General features: G+C 43.0%; 1 long non-coding RNA gene across 1 annotated transcript; it reads right to left on the reverse strand.

Moving 5' to 3' along the window:
* Window positions 1-712: 712 nt before the first annotated feature.
* On the reverse strand, window positions 713-20,074 carry LOC122461250. The gene is made up of 3 exons (XR_006283117.1): window positions 20,064-20,074; window positions 5,667-5,673; window positions 713-939 (listed from the first exon to the last, which is right to left on the reverse strand). It is a non-coding gene; the product is annotated as an uncharacterized LOC122461250 (long non-coding RNA).
* Between the last annotated feature and the right edge of the window lie 2,218 nt (window positions 20,075-22,292).

The following is a 22,292-nucleotide window of genomic DNA, read 5'->3' on the forward strand; positions in this document are numbered from 1 at the left end:
TGCTCTCAACTACACTGTTATAAATGCATTGAATTCAGTGGAGTTACTCCAGGTTTTAAAGCACTGTAACTGGGAGCAGAATTTGACTTGTGGTGTTTCATTTCATGTCCCTCAGCAACTGATTTAGTCTTGTTTGAAAGGATAAACAAAAAAAACAAAACTGACTGCTCATCACCCTACATAACTCTGCCCAGAAGCCTCCCACGAACTCTGGTCTTACCTTCTTTTATATGAGCACACCCTGGACTAACATCCTTGTTAAATGCCGAAGGGCAGAAGGACAGATTGCTGTAGTGAAATGCAGAAATTAAAGAGGATCTATTTTTAGGCTCAGATGGGAACAAAATCAGGAATTAAAATGACTCCTTTCCTCTTATCTTATGAAAATGATAACAGGTTAGCCTTCTGTATTAAGTGTGCTATAGTTCATCTTCCTTATCAAATACAACACGGTTTATTTCCAGATAGTCCCCATCTGTGTCTTTCTTTCCTGAGGAAGCAAGCAACCTCTCAACATCCTGATCAGGCAGCAAATGACAAAATTTTGGGGAAAGCATTCAAAATATTATATGGTTTTTTCAGGTCATGTATGAGGGTGCCTCTTTTTACAGAAATATTTATGATTTACTATTGCCAATAAAATAATTTGGGCTGGAACAAGGGAACTTGACTTTTAACTCCTGACTTTTGTTCTTTTCTCCATTTTGTTTCCTTAACCACTTTTTTCCAGATTTTTCTAAAAATCTGAAGAATTTTTAATAATTGCTTGCTATTTTTGCCTAACCTCATCCTCTTTGGCCCTTTTCTGTTATAAAAGTTTTCATCTGGAATTCTCTATTCTCCTTAATTTTACGCCTTTTTCCTCACTCACTGTATTTCCCATATAACTATTGACTCATTTTTATTTTCCTTTCTCTTACCTAATATTTTATTTTTTTCCTCAGCTTCCCCCTACCCTTTCATATCCCGTCCTTCCCCCTATGTCCCACCACACATCACTACTCTTACTGGCAGAAGGAGTTTGTGACGCCTATGTATTTGTAATGGTTATTTGCAGGGAAACATATTCAATATGGATATTGTTACAGATTAAGTCTCTCTCTCACACACACACACACAATACTCTCTCGCAGAGACTTTATATTTGTTCCTTTCTTTGTAGTTTACACTCATCTAAAATTAATTCCTCCAGACTGAAAGTCCAGGTTTGCTCTCTCTATTGAAAAACATTATAGTCACACACCAATTGACTGAATTTTTGTGTGTGCCATGGTTGTGTCAGAGACAGTAAGGGAATCTTTGAAGGTGGCTCCCATGTGGGAGTACCGGAGCCATCATGAAGAGCCAGACTTCCATCATTCACAGGTTCATCTTACATAGACAAAAGCTCCTTGTTGGAGTTACAGGTACATTTTCAGTAGCTCCCTCCTCATAATCTGAATCAATTATCTTTGTGATTGCTCAGCTATATCTCTGGGTTTACGAAATAACTTGCTTTTGTTCTATAGGTACCTAGGTCTAGTTCCTAAAAGGGAGTTAGACACCTAAACCTTTGAGGATCTGGGCTCTAATGGCCAAACTTTTAATAGTAGCTTCTAATTTTGGGTACTGCAATTGTTGGTTGCGAAAATTTAAATGCCTAAAAGCCTAAAATTGGATCAAGAATGTGTGACATCCATAATTGAGGCCACATTTACAAATGTGCCCATAACTGTGGGATAAAGGTATCCCTAAATTACAGGTTCAAATTTTTACTTAGTGTGATGTACAATTTGTACCTATTTCATCATTTTAAGACATTGCATGATCTGCAAGCAGTTCCTGTCTAGGCTTGTCTCCTGTCATATCCCTGCTGATTGTACTCTATGTGATGTCTCACACAAAATTTCAGGCTATACATGACAGATGTTTTTTCTCCTTTGATGCAATGTAGGATCAAACATAGACTCACAAAAGCCCGGAAGAGGAAGTTGTTGTTTACCTCCCCATACCCGCAGACGCTAATTACATCATGCGGATAAGATATTGTTTCTTCCTGGTAACTAATTTGTATGTGCTATTAGTCATTTTTAAAAATTTTATTTTTGGAATGCATTTTTCATTCTTGAGACTTCCATTTCCAAAGCTCTCTCACATACTGTTCAATGGATGCTTCATTGATTCTTTTTCTACTGCATAAATTCCAAGTCTTAACCTTGTACATATGTGAAAAATGATTAATTGTGTTTATTTTAACAGGGATTGGTTTGTGTCCCTGTGCTATTTAACATTTTTATCAAGGATCTAGAAGAAAACAAAATCATAACTGACAGAGTTTGCAAATGATACAAAAATTAGGGGACTGGTAAATAATCAAGAGGACAGGTCACTAATTCACAGTGATCTAGATCACTTAGTAAACTGGGCACTAGCAAACAATATGTGTTTTAATATAACTAAATGTAAATGTATACATTTAGGTCCAAAGAATGTAGGCCATACTTATAGCATGGGGAACTCTATCCTGGGAAGCAGTGACTCTGAAAAACATTCAGGAGTCTAGATGGATAATCAGCTGAATGGGTGATACTATGGCTAAAAGAGCGAATGTGATCCTGGGATGCACAACAGGGAAACCTGAGGTCGGAGCAGAGATATTGTTTGCCTCTATATTTGGCACTGGTGCAATTACTGCTAGAATAGTGTGTCCAAGTCTGGTATCCACAATTCAAGAAGAATATTGATAAATTGGAGAGGGTTCAAAGACGATCCATAAGAATCAACATGCTACTGGGGAACAAACAGAAAGGCAAGACACTGACATGAGCGTGAGATGACATCCCTCAAACACACACTTGTGGGGTTGTTACAAAACACTTGAGTGATACTACAAAGGTGTTTTGCTTTGGTTCTCTGGCTTGACCCTTTGGGAGCCTACCAAACTGGTTTTGAGAAGCAGGTTGAAGTGGGAAAGTGAGAACAAAGAACTTTAGCTTGATTTAAAGTCAGGCCCTCAACAGGGAGGTAGAGAGACTTAAGGGGAATGGTCTGAGACCCAGACTCCCAGGAGTTAGGGGTTTGGGGTAAGGCCTGCCTACAACCCTAGATAAAAATAGACCAGTATGTAGACCTTTTGTTATTTTAAAAATCCTTTCCCCCTTATGCTTTGTTCCTATGGTAAAAAACAAACAATACTTGTATTTGAAGAAGGCTGTTTTGGGTCACTGTAATCCAGTAGTCACAGGCTCCTGAAGGGAAGAATCACAGCTACCTGATCTTAGTGGGACCTGCCTGGTAAGCACAGTTGGTACTGAGGGCACTGAGCATAGCACCTAGTCTGATGGCTTGTCTTCACTGCAACCTCGAGGTGGTACATGCATGTTATTCCATGTGAACTAGTTTGATTGAAAGCTATGTAAGAGTAGATTAGCTGAGTGATTGGATTAGCAGTTGAAGAGCTGTTGTAACTCTGTCTGCTGAATCCCCACTGAATTACTATCTTGAGCCTCAGCAATACTTGGGCTTTAACCCAATGCCAAACTCCATCTCCAGTGGCCCAATTAGCTGGAGCTTAAATCACCATTTATGTTGAGCTAGAGATTTTTGTGTGGACAGGAATTGGGTTTGGGGCAAAACTCAAGTTAAAGGTCAAACAATGCAGTAAAGACCAACCCTTAAAAAGGAGCTATCACTCAATCTAGGCTAGCTTGAGTGAAGAAACTCAAGTATACTAACTTGAGCTATTTCTTTCAGTGAAGTCTAGAATTATGGGCTTTCCATCCTGAAAGAAGTGAAGGCACAAGACCATAGACCTGAAGTGGTGCTCTCAGAGACACTAGAGAAGGAATCAGAGGCACAGCTAGCCCTTAACCAGGACATGGAGAATTTACCATCATCTGTGTATGACAAGAAGGGAAAACCGCCCACAGGAATGAGAATGCATAGCCATGCTCCAAGGAAAAGGTTGTCTTCATTATTATTCTAAACAAGAAACCATGGAATCCTTACTCAGCTCAAAAACATCATATCATTCAGCAATTCCAATTTATTTTTAAAAAACAGCCATCCAAAATCCTGTAAATGTCAAGCTAGTTTACATTTCTAGTTTTCAAAGGCTATAGAGAAAAGAACTGAAAATATGATTTGTGAATACTATGTCAGTGATGTTCTGACAGAATTTTAACATGAGGATCCCACAAAAAGTTTTCCTCTTTAGCCAGTACAAAGCCAGATATTAACCCTACATGGTAACCAAGGGGTCATGTATTTCCAGAGAAGACAGATGGATGATTGAGGAGTCTGTTTATTTGTTTGTTTTTTTCCATTTAAGTGAAATGTTTCTCAGAATTACAACTATATAGAGGGTGGCAAATCACCTGGCAAACCAACCATCAAAGACATTCATTGGAAATGTTTGCAGCATGAGAGTCAGCTTGTGTAATATGAAATGGTGCGTGTGTGTGTGAAGATCTTATAGATTGGTCTGAGATATCCTTGCTCAGGAGGTTGTTATGTGGGGTTTACTTTTTTATATTTTGTTTTTTAAATATCTGTCACTTAGAGCAATGTGGTGTATTCCAAGGCTAAAAAAAAAAAACAAACTACTTTTCAGAAATATTTTTACTAGCTTCTCTCAGGAGTCAGTAAGCAAAGCAGAGGCTTACTCTTCCATTACCCCAGCCCTCTCCATCTTGAGGGAACCAGAAATGTTACAAAAACCCTCTTCAGCTTGTCACTGTGACACATACAAAATAAACCCCCTTTATTAAAAAACAATGATTTTGGAAAACTTTGTATTCATGGAATCAGATTCTGAGCTGGACCTCCCAAGAGGCACAGCCCAGAAGGTGCAAAACTGGAGAGAGGAGGAGAAAGGTGGCTCTAAGACAAATTTATGCCGCCCAGGTTCAGGGCTCCTTCAGGGATTGATGTATCCCCTGTCGTGGGTTAGAGCAGCCCTATAGGCTGCTCTCACCTACAGAGGCTTCCCCAGAGTCACCAGTGGGCTGCTCCGCAGTCCAGAATAGCCATTGCACAGAGTGTTCCAATCACTGACCTCAAAATGCTTCCTCCTGACTTCAGCCACTCCCCTGCCATGCCCCTATGCCAAGGGATGCATGAGTGTAGGCTTTTTGTAGGTCTGTCTGTGTGGCTCCTCTGCTACGCCTGTGCTGGGGAAATTCTCTGAGATGCAGAAGTACAGACTCCATGGGTGCTCCAGCTCAGGAGCACCCATGAAAAAAAAATAGTGGGTGCTCAGCTCCTCCTTCTGCCCCTCAGAGCCTCCCACCTGCAGTGATCTGCTGTTCAGCAGTGTGTAGGAGGCACTGGGGGGGAGGAGACAGGGCAGGAAGAGGCAGGGGAGGGGGCGGAGTGGGGGTGAGAAGAGGTGGGGTGGGGGCAGAGCAGGGGCAGGAAAAGGCAGGGCAGGGATGGGCACTTGGAAAAGGGGTGAAGGGCCTGAGGCACAGTGGGGGTCGAGTACCTGCCCCCCCGGGAACTCAGGAAGTTGGTGCCTATGCTGAGATGTGTGTTTTTACCCGTTAAGTCCCTTTATGCTACTCTTAGCAGGACACAGTATCTATCCCACTGTTCTTTCCAAAGGGTTACACAGAGGGATGGGAAGAAAAATGAATTTGCTAAATCCTTTTGGAGTTTTCAGAGTTTCTCACTGCAGAGAGGTGGACTGATGAACTCTTTGACTAACATGGAAATTCATTAACTTCCCTTTATCACTACATACCCTGCTGTTTCTAGTCAAGTGTGTCAGGCAAGGTCAGACATCACATTCACTCACATAAGCGGAACCAGAAAGAGGAAGAAAGGATGATTACCCCAGTGATTTTTCCTATTTAGCACCCTCACTAAACTTAGGGAAGAACTTCTGAACCCTCTACTATCCCTGTGTCATGGTCACCGGACTGAAGCCTCCCCAGGTCACTGTACACCCACCCCTGGGAGGCACAGAAGAGTGTGTGAGGACTGAGTTTCTTTTTTATATGAAACTTGGTAGTCTATTTTCTTCTATGCTTAGTTTTTGTTGTTGAAGTGGCTGTTTTGTTGCTTGTGTAGGGAGACAGACAGCCCAGTAATGAATATTCACAGAACAGGTACAGCACAAGTAGTGGTATTGCAAGTTACCTCACACCACCTTGTGCCTTATTCCCATCTGTGGGGAACCAACTCTAGGGAGGAGAGGGTAGTTCCATGTTTCTATAATCCTTGGCCCATACCTCTCCAAATTTCTGTTGCCATAGAGATAGAACTCCAGGGACCAGAAGAAGCACTGAACTTTAGAGCTGGGCTCCACCAGAGAACAAACCAGAGCAATAAGGCCAATGGGGATTAGAATGGCCCTGAACCATAAAGTCAGCTCCACTAGAGGACAGAGAAACCTCCCAGTGTCAGCCACCTGTGCTGTGGTGATTACTGGCTTTTGGAAAGTCTGAAGAGAAACGAGGGTGGTTTTCTTAGTCTCTTGCTCATGGATTGGCAACAGTTCCTAGAAGCTGCTGAATTCCAGTTAAGTCATCTGATTTCCCTAGAGCAGTAGTCCTCAAACTTTTTAATCTTGCTTCCCTCTTATCCCTGTCAGCATCCCCCAGAAGTGGGACCTGGAGTGGGGCTGCGGCTTGGGCCACAGCTGGGGATGGGGGCAGGCGTGGGGCCGGGAGCCAGTGCCAGCAGCTGGGGCCGAGGTCAGGAACTGAGCTGGGGGGTGCTCTCTCCCTGCCCCCTATGGGGGCTGGCCTGTGCCCCCTACGGTGCACGCCTCACAGTTTGTGGACCACTGCCTTAGAGCTTCTGCCTTCACCCACAGCTGCTCTAATTTCTCAGGAAAACTGAAAAATTGGCCTGGCAAGGTCTCTGACTAAGCCAAGAAGATGTTCTGGATATGAGTGAAGTTATTAAAAAGGAGCTAAAATTTGAGAGAAAAAAAAGACTTTAGCATCCTTTGCTGCACGTTTTTGAGGATTGTTTCACACATTTAGTATGTCAGAGGTTGTGATATATGCCTTGGCTTGGCTTCTTGGGTGAGGCTGCCAATGAGCTTCCAGTTAGTGCGAATTGTGGGGGTTCGTTTCTGAGAGGTGGTAGTATCTACTAGGAATTGGAGTGAGATCACTCATTTTATATATGCAAACAACAAGACTTCAAATGGCAATGACTTTCAGTTACCTCAGAGTTGGCCTGAACCCAAGCCAGTGACCCTATTTAGCAGCCATCTGTGTCAGGTTGTTCTTATCTGTGCTTTGTCAAAGAATTTTTAGTGTTTTTCATAAACTGAGACCAGGATGATCTTATGGTTAAAGCACAGGCCTGGGTTGGGAGATCTGCATTCTGCTCTCTACCACAGGCTTCTGTCACAGTAATCCACATTTATGTACAGTAGGCCAAAATCTAAATGGTTCGTTGTCTTATGGTTATGTCTCTACATCCCTCTGAAAAAAATATACAAGTAATTGATTATCTACCTTATTTCTCATGTGGCTAAAACAGGGATTGGCAACCTTTGGCACATGGCCTGCCAGGGTAAGGCCCCATGTGGGCCGGGCTGGTTTGTTTACCTGGTTCACTGCTCCAGGCCAATGGGGGCTGTGGGGAGCGGCGAACAGCACATCCCTTGGCCCGTGCTGCTTCCCGCAGCCCCCATTGGCCAGGAGTGGTGAACCCTGGCCAGTGGGAGCTGCAATCTGCTGAACCTGCGGATGTGGCCGGTAAACAAACTGGCCTGGCCCGCCAGGGGGCTTACCCTGGCAGGCCGTATGCCAAAGGTTGCTGATTCCTGGGCTAAAAGCTATCATTCTACATGTCATAGTAGAGAAAATGGCAGTGAAATGTGGTAATTGCATATGCAATAAGCACAAATTTTAAGGTAGAGTTGTATGAACTCTTTGAAGTTTTGTTCAAAGCAGGCTCCCAATTTTTTGATGTTGGAAGTAATTTACATGGACACTTTAATTCTGAAGGGTGAAAAAAAATCTGGGCTTCAACAAGTCTACATTTCCTATAACTGGATCTTGTTGCAAACTCATTGGTAAGATTTGGTTTCGATGTGAACTTGTATATCCATGCATATTCACATAGGTTCATGTGTGATCTGCTGGGTCACCAGAAGTGGGACTAGTAGCCACATTTGGAAAATGTGTGTTACTTGCCCAGTGTGAATACTTCCATTGAATAGGTTCAAACTTCAAATTCTCTAGTTAGCTGCAGCCTCAAAGTTTTCATGGATAGCCATATGAAGTAAAAATATTCATAAAGGTAGTCCTAATGAATTACTCCTCTGGTTGAGTTTGTACTAGAGATGAGCCAGAACAACAAAAAAAAACAAAACAAAAAAAACCACAAAACCACACAAATCTCAACATCCCTGAACTTTGGGAAAGTTTGGATCTGGTACTAAACATTACAGCTGACTTTTGTGTCTATAAGGACATGCACAAGAACCCTGGATTTAAACACAGCCAAACATTTGGAAAGGTCAGATTTGGGTACAAAATGGGGCACATCTCTAATATAAACTAAAAATCAACATTTCTTACTAGTTCTTTCTTGCTTCAAGTGAAATATTTCTCACAATTCCACCTTTATTATATCCTCCAAAGCAAGTGAGAGGCTCTGAGAAAGTGAATGGAAGGGGAAAATGAAACCAGAAAAAATAAAAGAGCTGATAACAAACCGGTGAGTGGAAGCTTGATCTACACTAGGCTTGGTCTACACTAGCAACTTATGTTGGTATAACTCAAAAATCCACACCTTTGAGTGATGTAGTTATACCGACATAACTCCCGGTGTAGACAGTGTTATGCTGATAGGAGAAGCTACCATAACTACCACCTCTTGGGGAGGTGCATTACCTATGCCCGATGGGAGAATCCCTCCCGTTGGGATAGTAGACTCTTCTCTGAAGAACTACAGCTGCACAGGTGCAGCTGTGTTGCTGCAGCCTTTTAAGTGTAGGAAAGCCCTAACACTTTTACACTTAAGGGTTCCTTCACAAGAAGAGGAGGAAGACAGGAGATGATGAAAATAAACCGATGAGAGGAAACACTTAAACATAAGCAAGGAGAGTCACTTTTTGCAGTATCCAAGTATTAGCTATTTCATCAGATGTGGGATAACAGATTATGGCAGGTAATATGTTTTCCTGGTGGCCTGTATTACAGGCCGGGATGGTAGTTCTGCCCATTATTAACTTTATCTGACACTTCCCTTTGTAAGACTCTATTTTCAGTCGCTGCTAACTTTGCCAAACTAACCGTTTGGGCTAAAGTTTTCCATGCTGGGCATCTGCCTCAGACTGGCTGTTTTTGAAAAAGTTCAGCCAAAATAGTTCAGCTGTTTCCAATAACAAGGCTAGAGGAAAATACATTGTTTTGTTCATTGTGGTGGGGTGGCTGCCCCACACAGGCAGGAGAAGGGTTAAAGCAGCTTTGGAGAGGCTGTGCAGAACCTCACCAATCAGGAAAGGATTTGTTGGGAGAGCCAATCGGGAGAAGGCTTGCTGGAGCAGCCCATAGATAAAGGGCTGCTCAGCAGTGCAAGGGGTAGTCTCTCCCTGGAGGGCAAAGGGGCAGGGCAGGGCAGGGCAGGGCAGGGCAGGGCAGGGCAGGGCAGGGCAGGGCAGGGCAGGGCAGGCGGAATAGGAGGAGGGGCAGTAAGCGGCTGCCAGCTATAGGGTCCCTGGGGTGGGACCCAGAGTAGCAGGTGGGCCTGGGCCCTCCCTCTTTACCCCTACTTGCCAATGAGGAGAGTGGCCTAAATCCATATTGCCAGGGGCAAGACTAGAAGCCAGGGGCAAGACTAGAGACTGCAGTTGGCTACTTCCAGTCCCCCAATGCAGGAGAGACAGTGGTCTGAGGCACGACTGGGGGCTATGTCACGAAGAGGATGCTGTGTACCAGGAACGACATGAGTCCAGATGGTAGAGGAAGTGGAAGTAACAGCGAGTGAGACACCACTAGTAAAAGGTGCCCTGGTGGTTTGAGAGCTAATTCTCAGCATGACCAGCAGGAAGTGCTGTGGCGGTGAGTCAGCACCGCTACATTCATGTTAAGTTCTGTTTTCTTTGAAAAGCTCTAGTGCCCCCTTATTTTGGAATGGGGCATTGAAATTTGACAGGGAGTGGCCTTTGGCTCAGATGTGCCTTTTGCCATATCCCTGGAAATCTGTCTGAATTTGGCCAAGTTTGAAAAATTGCAGTTTGCACATGCTCAGTAGTGACTTCAATTTTAGCAGCTAAAATTTCTGAAGATTCCATCTTCACTGTGCATGCTGGTGCCTCTCACAACTCCTAGTGATGGACAGTACATGTGCCATTTCACAGAGCAATTGAACACTCTCTATCCCCTCACAGCCCCTGTCTGTGACTTCACTGCGCCTACACCATCCCTGCAGAGCAATTGTTCATGCTTCAGCCCAGGACTAAAAAGAAGCTGTAATTGTTGCTCCCAGGTACTCCAGGCTGGTGTGGGGTCAGGCACCAGAACTGAGAGCAGGAAGTCTGTCTCTCCTGTGCCCTTCTCCTTGGCACCCAGGCAGCATGGAGGAGGAAGCGATCTAATTTGCATGCAAAGGGAACAAAAAGATGGGGCGGGGGGTGGGAAGTATATTGAGTCAAGGAAACTCATGAGACTGGGACTTGAGTGGTGGGGAGGGAAGAAATGGTGATAGGGACTGGCTGGGCAAATAAGGTGGGATTGGATGTGGGGAGGGAGCGAGAGTGTGAATGATGGGAAGAGATTGGGATGTGAACAGCAAATCCAGAGGGGGAGACTAAGACTGGCTGAGCAAGGAGCCTGGGATTGGGGTGAGAAGCCTGAGTAACGGAGACTGAGACTGTATAGGCAATGTAAATAGGATTGAGACAAAGAGCCGGTAGGGGGGGAAGATACAGAACTGGGACGGGACAGATTGAAGGGAATGGGGCAGAAGGTATCAAGTTTGGGTTGGCACAAGGGAAGAATGTTCTATAACACTCACCTCCAGAGCCTGGAATGGAACCATTCCTCTGCTGTCAAATATCTGTGAAACCTACTGGTGAAGTGTGTCTCATATCCCCTTCTAATGCTGGTCCATGTGTAGGATTCAACCTTACTGCTATCAGTTACTCCATTAGCTCGTCAGAGATGTGTGGTGTATCTAAAGGTTCTAACTTTTCTGATGTCTCGTGGGTGTCAATATGATGCAATTTGTCTTTTCAATTTGCTTTTTTAAAAACCAAGGAAATTACGCACACAAAACTATGTTAAAAGAACATTATCAAGGTTGCAAAGGCAAGCACTCAAAAGCACCTCAATTCTGGCATTTCCCGACTTTCTTTTTTTGAAAAATAGTAAAAACCAACCAACCAAAAAACCAAACCCAAACATCTCTATGATGTTATAATCCTAGAGAACATGAATGCTATCTATGAAATTTCTTCCAGAGTTTCTCATCTCATTTTTATTTCAAACTTAAAGGAAATGTAGTGGTTATGAAAGGCACCAGATGGTAAGCCCTGGAAACTGAAGCCCTATTAATTCACAGAACAGGCACAACAGATAGAAACAATGCACACCTCCCCGCTCCCACCAATAAACCTCAATCCTGAACCAGGAGTGACAGGATCCCAATCCCACATCAGTGCCCTGAGCTCCCAACCCCCTCCTCCCCCACATCCATTAACTACTGTAATTCTTCCCAAGGTGAAGACTCAATGGAACAGCAAATATTGTAACATTAGTATTAGTTATATTATCATTAAAAAGACCCAAATAGGAAGTCTAGACTTAACAGCATTTTCCTTTAACTGGGAATACACATGCAATTCAGTGTAAAAATTCCCATGTTCCTTTGAGTTATTTATTCAGCTTTGGAGGTTTCATTAGATGAACCTTATCAGAGTTTTTGGGGGGATTTTTATTTTTATTTTTTTGCTGGTAGCCACCACTTCACTGGTGTACCTGACAAAAGTGCTGCAATTAATACTCATATGACTGTTATGGTAGCTCACTTTCCTGTGACAATAACCAGGCAGTTTCAGACTTCTGCTGGGTCAGGCAGTATGCCTTGCAGACAGCTTTAGGGGAAGTACTCCAGTGTGTGCGGAGTCCTATCTGCTTTGGCAGGGTTTTTATTTGATACACAATAATGAAAGCTCCTCTTCTGACTCATAACATTTTCCCCTCCCTAATATGTAAATCAAACCACAAAGATGTTTTGACTGGAGCTGATTGATAACTAATTGGTTATCTAGAGACATAACAAGCACCTTCACCAAGCTTAGGTCAAAATTTTCAGATGAATGTCTAAAGTTAGGACCCTAAATCCTTCTTTAACTTACTTTAGAGGGAAGTTGAAAATCTTTTTACTTTTTTTTCCCCCCAAATGGTAATATCCCATATCAGCAGTAGAATAATATGAGATGTGGTCAACAGAAGGGTGATATTTTTTCCTGTGATTTTTTTTTAAAATAAACATTTTGAAATAAAATTTAATAAGGTTCAATCTGCTTCAAATAATATAGATGTAGGCTTGAGTGGTCACATTTTAATATATAGATCTAAGCTGTTTCATGACAAGTGAGCATGTGATAGTGGGTAGTATGGAGCTGCACTGTTTCACCAAGAGCTCCTGGAAGTATCTACAATGAATATTCACACGCAGTCCTCCAGGAGCAGGGGATGTTGGGCAGGGCAACAGGATGTTGTGGCACCTCTCACAGGATGGAATATTTGGGCACTTACTCTTGCACTTGCTCTTACACTGTTTGGCCTGATCCAGCACCTATTGAAGTCCATGAAAGGATTCCCTCTGACTTCAATGGATGTTGGAGCAGCAGATTCTGTCTCTTCCCCCTGCTTATCTTGCTCTGCCTGCCCTATGCTGTTCCTGTCTCCCTGTGCTCCAGGACTGCCTCTCATCTGCTCCTGAGTTTGGCTTGTAGCTCTTACTGATTTTTGTACCATGTTGGTAATGTAATGTTTTGTAGGGATTGTTTCAGGAAATTTGATTGGACAGATCTGAAGGGACATATGATCTCCTCTTGAAGCACCTGAAACATAAGTTCCTTTCCACTATGCTTCTGCATCCACCTCCCCGCAATCCTAATTCAATTCCTGGCAAAAGTCAGAGCAGTTTAAAGGCTTGTACTACCTAGAATTGTATCCTTGGGGCCCCAGTGTGCCACTATGCTTGGGGAAGGACAAGAGTTGGGGGCATAGAACCAGCTATACTGACTTTATGCCATACAGGAATCCCCCAATGCAAAGATATTTCCCAGCTGCCCTGTTAAGGCAGTTCACCATCCTCTTTGCATGACCTAGTGCAGAATGGACAGGGCCAAATCAAAGATCTAGTCCAATATAATAGCGTTGATTCCCTTGAGAGAATCTGTGATACCTAATATAGAATATGCTGCCCTCTCCCCTGCTTTCTATAGAATCATAGAAATGTAGAGGTCATCTAGTTCAGCCCCTTGCAGTGAGACAGGACCAAGTATACCCAGACCATCCCTGATAGGTGTTTGTCTTGCCTGTTCTTAAAAACCTCCAATGGTGGGGAATTCCACAATCTCCCTTGGAAGCCTGTTCCAGTGCTTACTTATTCTTATAATTAGAATTTTCCTGATCTCTAAACTAAATTTCCCTGCTGTAGAATAAGGCAATTACTACTTGAATTAGTACATAGAACATACTTCTACTTTCAGTGGACATGGAGAATAATTGATCACACTCCTCTTTATAACAATTCTTAACATATCTGAAGACTGTTATCAGGGCCCTCTCAGTGTTCTTTTCTCAAGACTAAACATACCTGATTTTTTTAACCTTTCCTTATGTGACAAAGTTCCTCCTCTGCCTTGGTGGGTCCTGTGCTTATTGGCAGATTTGCTTGCCTCAGAGATTCACGGCAGCCCTCAATTTGGCCACTTTTGCTAGTGGCTCAAACCTGCCATTCACTCAGCTAACCTCATCACTGGCCAGCCTGGGAAAAAGGAAGGAGAACAATCCCTGCAGTCTCTGCTGATCCACCATGTGGGTCAGGAAACAGCCCAGAGACCTTCCCCTCTGGTGGAACCCACAGTCCAGGTCAACCCCTCCTGTGTCTGATCAGGAGTTGGGAGGTTTGGGGGGGAAGCCAGCCCACCCTCTTCTCTGGGTTCCAGCCCAGGGCCCTGTGGACTACAACTGTCTAGAGTGCCTCCTGGAACAGCTGCGCAACAGCTACAACTCCCTGGGTACTTCTCCCTGGCCTCCTCCCAATACTTTCTTTATCCTTACCACAGGATCTTCCTCCTGGTCTCTGATAATGTTTGTCCTCCAGCAGTACACCTTCTCACTCTCAGCTCCTCATACACATGCCACAAACTGAAGTGAGGTCCTTTTTAAACTCAGGTGCCCTGATTAACCAGCCTGCCCTAATTGATTCTAGCAGCTTCTTAATTGGCTCCAGGTGTCCTAATTAGCCTACCTGCCTGAATTTGTTCCAGCAAGTTCCTTCTTGTTCTGAACTGCCCCTGTTACCTTATCCAGGGAGAATGGACCTGCTTAATCTGGGACTAATATATCTACCTTCTAACACTCTCCTGTAACCCCGGTGGGGCAGCCTATATTCCATCTTAGTCCCAAAGCCCGCCGGGGATGTCAGTTGGCGGCTCCTTCACGGAGCCGTGAGCACGGGCGTGTACTTGGCGCGGTTCACCACAATCCCAGACACCTGCCCCTTTTGCGGCGTGAGGGATACCCTGGCACATGTCTACCTGGAGTGTGCCAGGCTGCAGCCCCTATTCCGGCTCCTCACCAATATCTTATTACGTTTCTGGTTGCACTTCTCCCCTCACCTTCTCATTTATGCACTCCCTATCCGTGGCCCCACAAAGTCACGGGATCTCCTGGTCAACCTCCTCCTGGCCCTAGCTAAAATGGCCATCTACAAAACCAGAGTGAGGAGGTTGGCCGATGGAGTCTCCTGTGACTGTAGGGCCTATTTCCGATCCTCGGTCCGTTCACGTATCCGGGCAGAGTTCCTCTGGGCGGCGTCCTCTGACTCCCTTGACGCCTTTGAGGAGCAGTGGGCTCTGTCCGGGGTTCTCTGCTCGGTGTCCCCGTCCGGTTCCCTTCTTTTGACCCTTTGACCGCACTCCTGTCCCTGTTATTTTATTAGTTGTCCCCCGGAATTTTTTGGGTATCTAGGTCCTGTGGATCCCCCTTTTAGGCTGGGGGGGATCCTTTAGCTGTGGACGGGCCTCGCCCGCCCACTTCCCGGATCCCAATAAGAACACTCTCCTGTAGCCATCTGACCTGACCCTGTCACAGTCAGGTTCTCTAAACCTTTTATCATTTTTGTTCCTCTCCTCTGGACCTTCTCCTATTTGTCCGCATCTTTCTTAAAGTGTGGTGCCCAGAGCTGGATTCCAGCTGAGGCCTCACCAGTGCTGAGTAGAGAGGGACAATTACCTTCCATGTCTTATATGTGATACTCCTGCTAATACACCTAAGAATGATATTTTGCAATTGCATCACGTTGTTGACTCATATTCAATTTGTGATCCACTATAACTCACAAATCCTTTTTAGTGTGCAGCTGCCTAGTTATTCCCCATTTTCTAGCTGTGCATTTGACTTTTTCTTCCTAAGTATTGTATTTTGTACTTGTCTGTATTGAATTTCATCATGTTGATTTCAGACCAATTGTTTAATTTGTCAAGGTCATTTTGAAATCTAATTATGTCCTCCAAAGTGCTATCAACCCCTCCCAGCATGGTGTCATCCGCAAATTTCATAAGCGTACTCTCCACTCCATTATCCAAATAATTAATGAAAATACTGAATAGTACCAGACCCAGGACTGACCCCTGTGAGACCCACTAGATATGTCCTTCCAGTTGGACAGTGAACATTGATAACTCCTCTTTGAATACAGTCTTTCAACCAGTTTTGTACCCATCTTATAGTAATTTCATCTATATTACATTTCCCTAGTTTGCATATGAGAATGTCATTTAGGACTGTGTCAGAAGCCTTACTAAAATCAAGATATATCATGACTACTACTTTCCCCCATCCACTACATCAGTAACCCTGTCAAAGAAAGAAATTAAGTTGGTTTGACTTGAGTTGTTCTTGTTGTTGGCTATTACTTATAACCCTATTATCCTCTTGCTGCTTACAAACTGGTTACTTAATAATTTGTCCCAGTATCTTTCCAGGTATTGTAGATAGGCCAACTAATCTATAATTTCTGAGTCCTCTTTTCCCCCCTTTTTAAATATAGGTACTATGTTTGCCCTTCTCTGTTCCTCTGGGACCTCACCCATGACAATGAGGTCATAATAAACTTTTTCAGTGAAGACTGAAGCAAAATAAACACCTAAACGTTAATGCTAAACATCTCTGTCCTCTTGATTTCATCTATTAGGTCTCTTTACCAGGGACCTACACTTTCCTTTGTCTTTCTCTTGCTCCTAATGTATTTACAGAATCTCTTCTTTTTGCCTTTTATGTCCTTTGCTAGGTGTAATTCATTTTGTAAGTTAGCCTTTTCGATTTTGTCCCTATATGCTTGTGCTATTCTTTTGTACTCACTCTTAGCAATTTGGCCATGGTGCTACTTTTTATAGAATTCCCTTTTGATTTTAGGTTCATTAAAGAGCTGCTAATAGAGCTCCTATATTGTCCTCTCAGTAGTCTTCCTATCTATCCTTAAAAAGAAAAGGAGTACTTGTGGCACCTTAGAGACTAAAAATTTATTTGAGCATAAGCTTTCGTGAGCTACAGCTCACTTCATCAGATGCAACCGATAAAGTGAGCTGTAGCTCACGAAAGCTTATGCTCAAATAAATTTGTTAGTCTCTAAGGTGCCACAAGTACTCCTTTTCTTTTTGTGAATACAGACTAACACGGCTGCTACTCTGAAACCTATCTTTCCTTAGAATCAGGATAGTTTGCTGTTGCACTTTTAACACTGTCTCTTTGAAAAACTGCAAGCGCTCCTCGTCCATAAAGGAAATCTGAACAACATCTTCAAAAAATGAGCCCGAGAGCTTAAATTCATAACTTTGCTAGACACTAAAAATCATGGTCTTGATAAAGACACTGGATTTATGGATTATTGCAACAATCTGTAACCCCTCCTGTTTTATCCTATGATTGCACAGGTACTAACAGGCCACTTCACCTTGAATGGTATCTTACAGTACGTTAACTACTTATGCTAAACAATCTGTTTCACTTTGTATTTAACTGAAGAATCTTTTCCAGATCTGAAGAAGAGCCCTGTGTAGCTCAAAAGCTTGTCTCTTTCACCAACAGAAACTGATCCAATAAAACATATTACTTCTCTACTTTGTCTCTCTAATATCCTGGGACCAACATGGCTACAATAATACTACTAACAGTGCCCCTGAACTCCTTTTCCCCTTAGATTTTCTTCCCATGGGACCTTACCTACCAGTTGTCTGAGTTTGTAAAAATCTGGTTTATTTTAGGTCCATTGTTCTTATTTTGCTGCTCTTATTCCTTCCTTTCCTTTGCATCATGAAACTGATCATGAAATGATTCCACCAAATTGACTTCAACTTTCAGATTTGTAACCAATTCCTCTCTTTTAGTCAGAATCAAGTAAAATATTCCTGTCCCCCTGGCTACTTCCTCCACCTCATGAAACTAGAAGTTGTCCCCCACACATTCCAAGAACTTATTGGACATTTTGTGTTTTCCCATATTACTTTGCCAACAGATGTCTGGATAGTTAAAGTCCCCCCATTACTACCAGGTATTTTGTTTTGCATATTTCTTTTATTTGTTCTGGAAATTCCTCATCCACCTCCTCCTCCTGATTTGGTGGTCTTTAGTAGACCCCTATCATAATATCTCCCCTGTTTTTTCATCTTCTGTCTTCTCTGAAAGACTTTCAATTGGTCTGCCTTGCAGCTCCTTCTGGATCTTAGAACAAGTGACTATATTTTTGATGTATAATGCAATTTCTCTTCCCTTTTTCCCTGACTGTACTTTGTGAACAAGCTATACATCTCTATATCAATAATTCACCAAGTGTCTTTGATGCCATTAAGTCACAATTTAGCTTAGGTACTTAATACTTCCAATTCTTCCTGTTTATTCTCCATACTACTTGTATTTGTGTATAGACATCTAAGATGCTGAGCAGATTCACCCACTGTTATCCTTGTTGTTGCTATGACCCTACTGTAATTTTCTATTTCACCCGCAACAGCTAGCCCTCTGTTAGTCACGTTTTTTTATACCTACTCGTAGGCTTTTGTCACATGCTCCCTTTGAACTTATAAAAAAAATAAAATGAACGTTCAAGTGGATGAAGATCCCATTTTATTTCACAATCTCAGTCATAATAATTTTCAGTAGAAAATTCTGTATTCTTTATCTGTATTTTGTTTATTTAGGCTCAGTCCTGTAATTTGATCCATGTGGATGGATCCCTCCACCACACAGATCACCAGTGACATCAGTCGAACTCCATGCTGGCATAAGGGTCCACCCACATGGATCAGACTGCAAGTTGCAGTCCTCTGCCATCTGCTCAGTTTCACTTTATGAAGCTGGCAGAATGCCACAGTCACAGGATCTGTATTACAGATGTGCTACATCCCTAAATTTCATATAGTGGAGTATGTTCTGGGATAACTCTGCCTTTCTAATTGCCCCCTTAAATATGATTGATCTAAAATAAACACATTATATGTTTCAGGCAAGTGGTAACTCCTCCGGCAGTAATGACAAAAATAATATTGTCATGATCATCACACAGAACATCTCAGCTGAGTGTCACTCTCAAATGTTAATTACAGCTAGAGAAAGTTGTGTCCATAAAGAGCAATACCACACTTCTTTATTACTTATGATTACACACAGAAGCATGCTTTGCATAGGTTGTGATGGTCCCCCCGGTGTTATCTGGACTGATGATCTGCTAGGTCACTCCAATCCTTGACTCTAGGAGCCAGCCTTACCCTGCTCTGCTTTGAGAACCCCCATTCCTAGGCCGTTCATGCACAACCTCTGGCAGGTAAGCTGCTCCTTGGATTGTGCAACTGAATTACACTAGCCAATATCTCCGGTCCCAGACACAACCCTAGGAACCTTCATCTTGCAGTGTCCAGTTGTGCCCGCTGGACACTGCAAGCTTATATGAGTTCGTCAATTTAACAAAGAAATTGATATGTACCATGCTTGTTATCTCAAGGGGAATCTCTGACCCACTTCAAACCAAACACAGTGCTTCAGGTAGAATAAACAAACAGATTTATTAACTATATAGATTTTAAGTGATTATAAATCAAAGCATAACAAATCAGATTTGGTCAAATGAAATACAAGCAAAATGCATTCTAAGCTGCTCTTAACACTTTCAATGCCCTTACAAACTTAGATGCTTATCACCACAGGCTGACTGGTTGCCATTCAGCCAGGCTCTCCCCTTTGATCAGAGCTTCAGTTGCTTGGTGTGGTGCCTGTAGATGTAGATGGAAGACAGAAGAAGAGCATGGCAAATGTCTCTTCCTTTTATCATGTCCTTTCTTCCCTCTTGCCTTGCCCCACCCCTTCAGAGTCAGGGTGAGCATTACCTCATCGCAGTTCCAAACTGACCAAAGGAAGGGGGGTGACTCTCTTGAGAGTCTAACAGATTATTTTGTTGCTGCCTAGGCCAGCGTCCTTTGTTCCTGTGAGGCTGGGCTGGGTTTGTCCCATACGTGCCCTGATGAGGTGTGAACCGTCTCTCTGCTCTTGGAGAGTTTTTGCCTGGGTTTACTTTAAGCCATGAGGATACATTTTCAGCCCTATAACTACATACATGGAATTATAACCTATAACATTACTGTAACAATAATGCTCAGTGAATCATGAGTCTTCCGAAGACACCCAACATAACAAACTTTGCATTGGATACCACACAATCATTTTATAAAGATGAACATGGGGGTGTAGGGTGTTCCCCCGAGGTACAGAGCGTCACATAGGTATATAATATTTCACTTTTGAAGTATTCAGGGGAGTTTGTTATGCAAGACATTCTGTAATACTGGGACTTTGCCCTGTGTTTCTCTCTTACTTTAGAAATACCATATTTTCTTGGAAAGTCATACTGCCTTGCCTCACTGTACTAGAGAAATTTACATGATGAAATATCATTTGTATGAGCAAAATCCCTTCTAAACCAAAACAAGTCAAGACATGAATATTAGGTGCTTTGTTTTTATACAATGCTATAACCACTGAGAGGAAGTAATGTCATTTGTGGCTGGAACCCATATTTGATTGACACAGCCTCTCATCTTTCTAATGTCAGGGGAAGGCTTGACAGAGGCTGAGAGAAACTCCGCACTGACCTCATCAGGTCGATATCTGTCATATTTTTCTTCACGCAAAGTAACTGAATGAATCGGACTGTGTTTTTAGCACTCAAAGGGACATATAGAGGAAGGGAAGGGGTTGCCTGTCAAATAGGAAGCTCCAGGAAAAAAACAAAACAGAACAAAACTAGTGAGCCACTCACTTTTGGAGCTAATTGTTTATAAATCAAATGGAATTTTGGGGCCAGCCAATGGCCTAATGATTATGCTCTGCTGCACTGTGCTGTGTAACACTTGAGTTTAATTTATATCCTGTTCTCTCATTCCCTGGGCTGATAGGAGTGAGGAGTGCCAAAAAGAAGGTCAATTAAGTTAACAGTTCAGAAGAGGGTGAAAAGAGGGTAGGGCTGTAATATCCCCAGAACCTCAATAGTGCAATCTCTGGCCCATGAAGAAGCAGCATTTACAAAAACTGGGAAAACTGGTTTGGATAAAATAAGAACAACCTGAACCTCTGCCAGAACCGAACAGAAAGGGAACATTTCCTGAGGCTGAAATCAGTTTTTGTTTAACTAGTTTTAAATAATTGATTCCCCCTGCATCCTAGCTTTGGGCTGGGACCAGAGGGAAAACCAACAAAACACCATGAGAAATGTAATTCTCGCAGCTTATTTGGCCTGACTGAGGTTCTGGCCTCAGTGTTGGGGATCTCACAAACAGGCACATTCTTGAGAGATTTCCAGCTGGATCTAGTGACCACAGAAGTTTGGGTAAGTGCAGAATAGCTTCAGCTTTTTTTTTTTTTTTTGAATGGACCCTCTGAACATCTTGAGGCTCACCCATTGTAGATTATAACAGAGACCATTGATCGCTTTGGCTGGATGGAAGATGGAAGATTAACTTTGAATCTAAGGGCATTCTTATATTCTTTATTCACAGGCAGCCCTGCATAGGATACACCAGAGTGACACAGTGCATAGTTTTATTGGTGGCCCTTGGAGGGGTCCGTACAGCCAAGACAGACCACACCCCAGTAACGTGGCCCTGCTGAGCCAGGCAATGAAGTGTTTTTTTTTCTGACACCAGAAGAGGGTTCCAAGTCAGTTAAGGAATGCACTCCATCTGGGAAGTAATCATACGCAGCTAAGCCTCATTAGGTGCAGGACCTTAAAAAGAGATTAATCTATGCACAGGATTAAAATGGAGTTGCTGTCTACAAGGCAAAACACAGTGTTCTTGAAACAGGAGAGCTGTGCTGGTCAGGTGGATTTGTGTTTATGGAAGGTTGGTTTTTGTTTTGATAGGAATTGAGGCCCCAGAAATATTGGTGCCCAAAAGATCTGAAGTGGAGCTCACTGAATTGATAGGGATAAGTCATAGGAACAGTAGATTCTGTAGTGATGAACATGTTAACATTCATGAATAGAGGGGTGGTAGTTCCCTGTCTGTTCCCCAAGGTCTCCAGGGTCAGATGAGGAGGGGCAACTGAAGCAGTAGGTCCAAGGCTCCTCTCCACTCTGCCAATGTACTGAACAGTGGAGTTCACTGGCTGCGTAGTGAGCAGTAACTTGAATCCCATGCCCAGAAGCTCTACGTTCCCAGGGGTTCTGGGAGACTTTCTGCCTTCTGGATGCAGAGTAGCTCCAGATGCTCCTAGTAGACAGTGATATTCATCACCTCCTCAACTGGGACTATGCTTGCAGACACAGTTGAGTCCATAGTGCCTTGCTTCTATGAGAAGCGGTACTATGTTTTTGAAACCTCTTAATAAAGCCCTGTGAGACCTTGTCTTCACAAGGAAAAAGGTGTGTTCCTAATGCCAGTGAGGCTAAGCCCTGGCCTTCATCTGTACCTAAAAGAAAAAGAGAGAATTCTTAACCCCTGTAAGCTTACTCGAGTTAAGAACACAACCTTTTCCTCAAGAAGACAAGGTTTCACAGAGTTTTATAAAGCATATTTAGGTCCATGCCATAACAAATATTAATCAAACTGGACTTTG

This window comes from Dermochelys coriacea, chromosome 8 (genome assembly GCF_009764565.3).
Source record: "Dermochelys coriacea isolate rDerCor1 chromosome 8, rDerCor1.pri.v4, whole genome shotgun sequence".
Classification (NCBI taxonomy): Eukaryota; Metazoa; Chordata; order Testudines; family Dermochelyidae; genus Dermochelys; species Dermochelys coriacea.